Source organism: Pongo pygmaeus, chromosome 21, assembly GCF_028885625.2.
Source record: "Pongo pygmaeus isolate AG05252 chromosome 21, NHGRI_mPonPyg2-v2.0_pri, whole genome shotgun sequence".
Lineage (NCBI taxonomy): Eukaryota > Metazoa > Chordata > Mammalia > Primates > Hominidae > Pongo > Pongo pygmaeus.
In genome coordinates this window covers 49,988,970-49,996,262 of record NC_072394.2, presented here as the reverse complement: position 1 = coordinate 49,996,262, position 7,293 = coordinate 49,988,970, and positions in this window count along the sequence as shown.

Here is a 7,293-nt window from a genome sequence, read left to right as displayed (position 1 = left end):
CACGGCACAGGACAGTTCCCCCAACCCCTGCTACAAAGCAGTGATGTCAACAGTGCAGAGACTTCTCAAGGAGAAAGGCTGTTGAACAAGGCAGCTTCCTTCAGCTAAGGGCAATTTCTGAAGAGGGACTCATCAGAATGTGAGAGAGCGGCAGCCAACACTCCTGGCAGCTAGGGGAATACATGCTGTGTCCTGCAGAGGGAAGGTGGACGGTGGATCACAGCATCCCTGTCTTTTTTTTTTTTTTTTAATCAGGCAGTTTCCCAGACCAAAATATTTGTGAGAGACTCCTCCCTACCACATCATTTTTTTTTCAGCCCTTTTTAAGTTATGCAAATAATACTTGAATCCTATCTCCTTATAAAAGTTAAAGTGATCCAGATCAGGGTTTCTCAACTTCAGCACCATTGCCATTTTAGGCTGGATAATTCTTTGTTGTGGGGGCTGTGCTAAGCATTGTGGACTATTTTGCGGTATCCCTGGCCTTGACCCACTGGATGCTAGCAGCACCCTCCCCCATCTCAACCATTTGTGATAACCCAAAATATCTCCAGACATTGCCCAATATCCTAGAGAGCAGAATCAACTACTTTGGGCACATTGCCTATGGGGTAGCCCTGCTCTGCAAAAAGCAGAAGGAAGAAAAAAAAAAGGCAGAGTCACCCCAGGCTGAGAATCATTCTAGGTAAATCTGAAGTAGCCTTCAACTACAGTTCCCAATCTCAGGCCCTTCCCCTGAAGTAACCACTGTCATAGGTTTTAAGTAGATTCTTCCAAAAAAAAAAATTTTTTTTTTTGAGACAGGATCTTGCTCGGTCACCCAGGCTGGAGAGCAGTGATGTGATCTCTGCTCACTGCAACCTCCGCCTCCCAGGTTTTAGCGATCCTCCTACCTCAGCCTCCCAAGTAGCTGGGGCTACAGGTGCTTGTCACCACACCCAGGTAATTTTAAAGTTTTTTTTGGAGAGATGAGATCTTACTATGTTGCCCAGGCTGGTGTCGAACTCATGGGCTCAAGCCATCCTTCTGCCTGGGCCTCCCAAAGCACTGGGATTACAGGTGTGAACCATTGTGCCCAGCCTCCAAAATTCTTAGTATGCATTTACATAGGTACATAACTGCCCAGTGGGTTCTCCTTGCCCACTGCCCAGATAGAGCCAATTTATTAAGACAGGAGAATTGCAATAGAGAAAGAGCTTAATATGTCTAGAGTCAGCTAAGCAAGAGACTGGAGTTTTATTATTACTCAAATCAACCACCCCCAAAATTTGAAGGCTAGGGTTATTCAAGGATAGGAGTCAGGAGGCTAGAGAATGGGTGCTGCTGACTGGATGGGGATGCAATCACAGGGCTGTGGAAAACAGTCCTTGTGCACTGAGTCTGCTTCTGGGTAGGGGCCAAGAGGAGTTGCTGATCCAAGTGGAGTTACCTAGTAGTCAGAAATGCAAAAATCTGAAAAGATATCTTGGAAGGCCAATCTTAGGTTTTTGTTTTTTGTTTTTTTGGTTTTTTGTTTCTTTGGTTTTGTTTTTTGTTTGTTTGTTTGTTTGTTTGTTTTGAGACAGGGTCTCACTCTGTCACCCAGGCTGGAGTGCTATGGTTAATCATGACTCACTGCAGCCTCTACCACCCAGGCACAAGCGATCCTCCTGCCTCAGCCTCCCAAGTAGCTGGGACCACAGGTGTGTGCCACCATGACTGCTATTTTTGTTTTGTTTTGTTTTCTGTAGAAACGGGGTCTCCCTATGTTGCCCGGGCTGTCTTGAACTCCTGGACTCAAGCAATTCTGCCTTAGCCCACAAAGTGCTGGGAGTACTGGTATGAGCCACTGCACCTGGCCCCAATCTCAGGTTTTATAATAGTGATGCTATTTACAGGACTAACTGGGGAAGTTGTGACTTCCGGAACAATGGCTGGTAATTATTTAACTATGCCTACATTTTAGCAGAATTCAGACCCCTCTTATAATCTTAAACTTGTGGCCTTTTATTAGTTTTATAAAGGCAGCTTAGTTTAGGGAAGAGCCATTATCCTTTAAACTATGAACTAAATTTCTCCCAATGTTAGCTCACTCCACACTCAAGAGTGACCAAGGGCAGTTTGGAGTTTAAAAACAAGATGGGGGCCAGGCACGTGGCTCACACCTGCAATCCCAACACTTTGGGAGGCCGAGGCAGGCGGAGCACAAGGTCAGGAGTTTGATACCAGCCTGACCAACGTGGTGAAACCTCATGTCTACTAAAAATACAAAAATTAACTGGATGTGGTGGTGCACACCTGTAATCCCAGCTACTCAGGAGGCTGAGGCAGGAGAATTGCCTGAACCCGGGAGGCAGAGGTTGCAGTGAGCAGAGATCGTGCCCCTGCACTCCAGCCTGGGTGGCAGAGTGAGACTCCTTCTCAAAAAAAAAAAAAAACAAGATAGGGTCAGGGCACGGTGGCTCACACCTGTAATCCCAGCACACTGGGAGGCTGAGGCAGGCAGATCACCTGAGGTCAGGCATTCAAGACCAGCCTGGCCAACATGGTAAAACTCTGTCTCTACTAAAAACACAAAAATTTCAAAAACCAAAAAAACAAGCCGGGCATGGTGGCTCACGCCTGTAATTCCAGTACTTTGGGAGGCCGAGGAGGGCGGATCACAAGGTCAGGAGATCAAGACCATCCTGGCTAACACAGTGAAAACCTGTCTCTACTAAAAATACAAAAAAATTGGCCGGGCATGGTGGTGGGCGCCTGTAATCCCAGCTACTTGGGAGGCTGAGGCAGGAGAATGGCGTGAACCCAAGAGGCAGAGCTTGCAGTGAGCCAAGATTGCGCCACTACAGTCCAGCCTGAGTGACAGAGCCAGACTCCGTCTCAAAAACAACAACAACAACAAAAAACTTGTGATTATCTTTTTTTTTTTTTGAGATGGAGTCTTGCTCTGTCACCCAGGCGGAGTACAGTGGTGCTATCTTGGCTCACCTAAACCTCCGCCTCCTGGGTTCAAGCGATTCTCCTGCCTCAGCCTCCCGAGTAGCTAGGACTACAGGCGCATGCCACTACGCCCGGCTAGCTTTTGTATTTTTAGTAGAGACTGGGTTTTGCCATGTTGGCCAGGCTGGTCTCAAACTCCTGACCTCAGGTGACCCACCCATCTTGGCCTCCCAGAGTGCTGGGATTACAGGCATGAGCCACCGCAGCCACCTTTTTTTTTTTTTTTTTTTTTTTTTTTTTTTTGAGACTGGGTCTCCCTGTGTCATCTAGGCTGGAGTGCAGTGGTGTGATTATAGCTCACTGCAGCCTCAAACTCCTGGGCTCAAGCAATCCTTCCAAGTCGTTGGGACTACGGGTGCGTGCCACCACACCCAGCTTGTTCACTCTTATAGACACTGAGGATGCAGAAGTGAACAATACCAGACTTCTACACAAGGAGTTTTTTTTTTTTTTTTTTGAGACAGAGTCACTCTGTAGCCCAGGCTGGGAGTGCAGTGGTGAGATCTTGGCTCACTGCAACCTCCACCTCCCGGATTAAAGTGATTCTCCTGCCTCAGCCTCTGAAGTAGCTGGAATTACAGGCACGCTCTACCACGCCCAGCTAATTTTTGTAGTTTTAGTAGAGACAGGGTTTCACCATGTTAACCAGGCTGGTCTTGAACTCCTGATCTGAAGTGATCCACCTGCCTCAGCCTCCCAAAACTCTGGGATTACAAGAGTGAGCCACCAGGCCCAGCCATACACAGAGAGCTTTAATTCTTATGCAGTAGATAACATAAATAAAATACAAAAGAAAATTATAAAACATAATTTTGGCTGGGCGCGGTGACTCACGCCTGTAATCCCAGCACTTTGGGAGACCGAGGCGGGCAGATCACGAGGTCAGCAGTTTGAGACCAGCCTGGCCAATATGGTGAAATTCTGTCTCTACTAAAAATATAAAAATTAGCCAAGCGTGGTGGCGTGCGCCTGTAGTCCCAGCTACTGGGGAGGCTGAGGCAGAAGAATTGCTTGAACCTGGGAGGCAGAGGTTGCAGTGAGCTGAGATCACCCCACTGCACTCCAGCCTGGGTGACACAGCAAGACTCCGTCTCAAAAAAACAGAAAAAACAAACAAAAAAAACCCATAATTTTATAAAATAATATAATGTCATATAATATACTAACATAACAATGTATACTACATGATAATAACATAACAATGTATACTACAGGATAATGCAACTATTAAGTCTGTGGGCAAAATGATTGGCTTTTGCCAGTCATGGTTTTCTGGACCCAAACCTCTTGCTGCTTGAAGGCCCCCTTTTTTTTTTTCTTGAGACAGAGTCTCACTCTGTCACCCAGGCTGGAGTGCAGTGATGCGATCTCGGCTCACTACAACCTCACCTCCCGGGTCCAAACGATTCTCCTGCCTCAGCCTCCCAAGTAGCTGGGACTACAGGCATGTGCCACCACACTCAGCTAATTTTTGTATTTTTGGTAGAGACAGGGTTTTACCATGTTGACCAGGCTGGTCTTGAACTCCTGACCTCAGGTGATCTCCCGGCCTCAGTGTCCCAAAGTGCTGGGATTACAGGTGTAAGCCACCATGCCAGGCCTGAAGGCCCTATTTTCTAGGACAAATTCAGCTGAGAAATCTGAGTATAGATAGCCTGCTTACAAGAAGATCAAACACCCAGTTGCTTAGAGCAGCCTTCGGGTTATGCTTCAGGATGTGACTGCAGGTTAAAAGCTCCGGGGAAGGTGAGGTTTCCATGTCAGGCCATTAGCACTTGTTAGCACTCTCCTTTTTTATGAAAGTGGCCAGGGAATGGCTTACTAATTCCCTCTTTCATTAAGTCTGATCATCACCATTAGTTAACATGGCCACTATGGAAATATAATCGGAGCATTTCAGAATCAAAGACGGATTGAAACAAGTTTAAGGAAAGCTTTCAGCCGGGAAGCCTTGATGGCTGAGAATGCACAGCCTTTACTCTAAGATGACAAGAAAATGTTAATTCCAGGAGGGAACCGGTTTGGAAGTGGAGAAGGTTAAGCCAGGACTCACCATTCTGTTATGTTGAAAGGTATCAACTTATGTCGAGGTCTGTTGCTTACTGCTTGTAATATATTACATTTTTCTCCAGGCTATTTAGCTCTTGACATTTAAAAATAGTTTGGTTTGCTCTTTTGCCTGGAAAATAATTGTGCCATCCGATCAATTTCTTTATATGTGTTTCAGAACCTGTTCCTCCCTTCTCCCCATCAATACCATCAGTACCACCCATGGTATTATTCAGGCCTTAATTGTTGTTGGAATTTTAAGTGTCGTAATAAGCAACATCCTCTTCCATCACCTGAATTCAGAATAGTTTGAAAGACAAATGCTTGTCCCAGAGAGAGAACAAATGATCACCATTGTCCCCAACAATGCTGGCTGGAGAATATGGCTTTTGGTGTGTGGACAAGCGAGCTTGCAAGCATTCCACCACAAATGGGACTCACCTTTTTCATCATTTAGTGTACTGCCAGCATCATGGACAGATAAGCTCCAAATCTTGATGGTTTGATGCAATCACTTAGTTCTTCTCCTGTAAATTTCACAATAGGAGTTCCTGATCAATGGAGCTCCTCCTCCACCAGGTACAGATTCAGGGATCCATGTTCCTGAACCCCTATCTTGCGGCTCCACTGTTCTTAACACTTGGCTTCCGAGGATGCTCATCTGTACCAAGCCAGAAAGTGTGTGAGCCAGCAGGAACTCTGGAGAGAGAGTGTTCTGGGCAAAGAGAGGGAAGTACAGGTGCAAAGGGAACGTGTGCAAGCCCCAGGGAGACAGTGTGGGTGGGGTAGCGAGTGACTGGGAGGGTGGGAGGAGGGTTTTAGAAGGATAAGACAGAAATGGTCCCTGACTTCTCTAGAGGCAAGATAGTGACACTGAACTAACAAAAGTTGTGACATGCACCAAATGGGGACCCAGAGGAAAGCATGGCTCTATTTAAAAGAGGCAGTCACGGCCGGGCACGGTGGCTCGCACCTGTAATCCCAGCACTTTGAGAGGTGAGGTGGGTGGATCACGAGGCCAGGAGTTCAAGGCCAGCCTGGTCGATATGGTAAAACCCCGTCTCTACTGAAAATACAAAAATTAGCTGGGCGTGGTGGCGTGCACCTATAGTCCCAGCTGCTCAGGAGGCTGAGGCAGGAGAATTGCTTGAACCTGGGAGGCGGAGGTTGCAGTGAGCCGAGATTGTGCCACTGCACTCCAGCCTGGGAGACAGAGTGAGACTCCGTCTCAAAACAAAGAAAGAAAGAAAAGAAAAGAAAAGAAGAGAAGAGAACAGAACAGAAAAGAAAAGAAAAGAAAAGAAAAAAAATAAAAGAGGCAGTCACTTCTCAGTTCAACCAAGAGTTGCAAGACAGGGACGTGGGCCCAATGTGGCCTGATCCTCTGATTTTCTTAAGATTAGAAATTGGGAGGAGACAGGTCTCAGAAAGTCATTTGTGGCCAGGCACAGTGGCTCACACCTGTGATCCCAATACTTTGGGAAGCTGAGGCAGGCAGATCGCCTGAGCCCAGGAGTTCAAGACCAGCCTGGGCAACAAAGTGAGACCTCATCTCTACAAAAAATAAAATAATTAGCCAGGTATGGTGGCATACAACTGTTATCTTAGCTACTCGGGAGGCTGAGGCAGGAGGATCACCTGAGCCCAGGAGTTCAAGGCTGCAGTGAGCTGTATGCACACCACTGCACTACAGCCTGGGCAAATTAATTAATAATTATTAATTAATTTTTTTTGAGACAGAGTCTCACTCTGTTGCCTAGGCTGGCGTGCAGTGGCACAATCTCAGCTCACTGCAGCCTCTGTCTCCCAGGTTCAAGTGATTCTCTTCCTTGGCCTCCTGAGTAGCTGGGATTACAGGCACCCGCAACCACGCCTGCCTAATTTTTGTATTTTTAGTACAGACGGGGTTTCACCATGTTGCCCAGGCTGGTCTCGAACTCCTGACCTCAACTGATCCGCCCGCCTCAGCCTCCCAAAGTGTTGGGATTACAGATGTGAGCCACTGCACCCAGACCTAATTATTAATTAATTTAATAAATAAAGCCATTTGTGGCCAGGCACAGTGGCTCACGCCACTATTGCATGGAGTCTGTCCCTAGTCAGCTTCTGCAGGAACTCAACTCAAGACACCACCTTTCTGAAGGTCCCACCTGCCACCCCAGCTGGGGGCTGACAGTAGGAGCCAGAGAGAGGCTGCGGAGCGGGAGGAGGCTGAACCTTCCCAGCTGAAAAGCAGATGCCCGCAGCACACATGGCCTCTCAGAG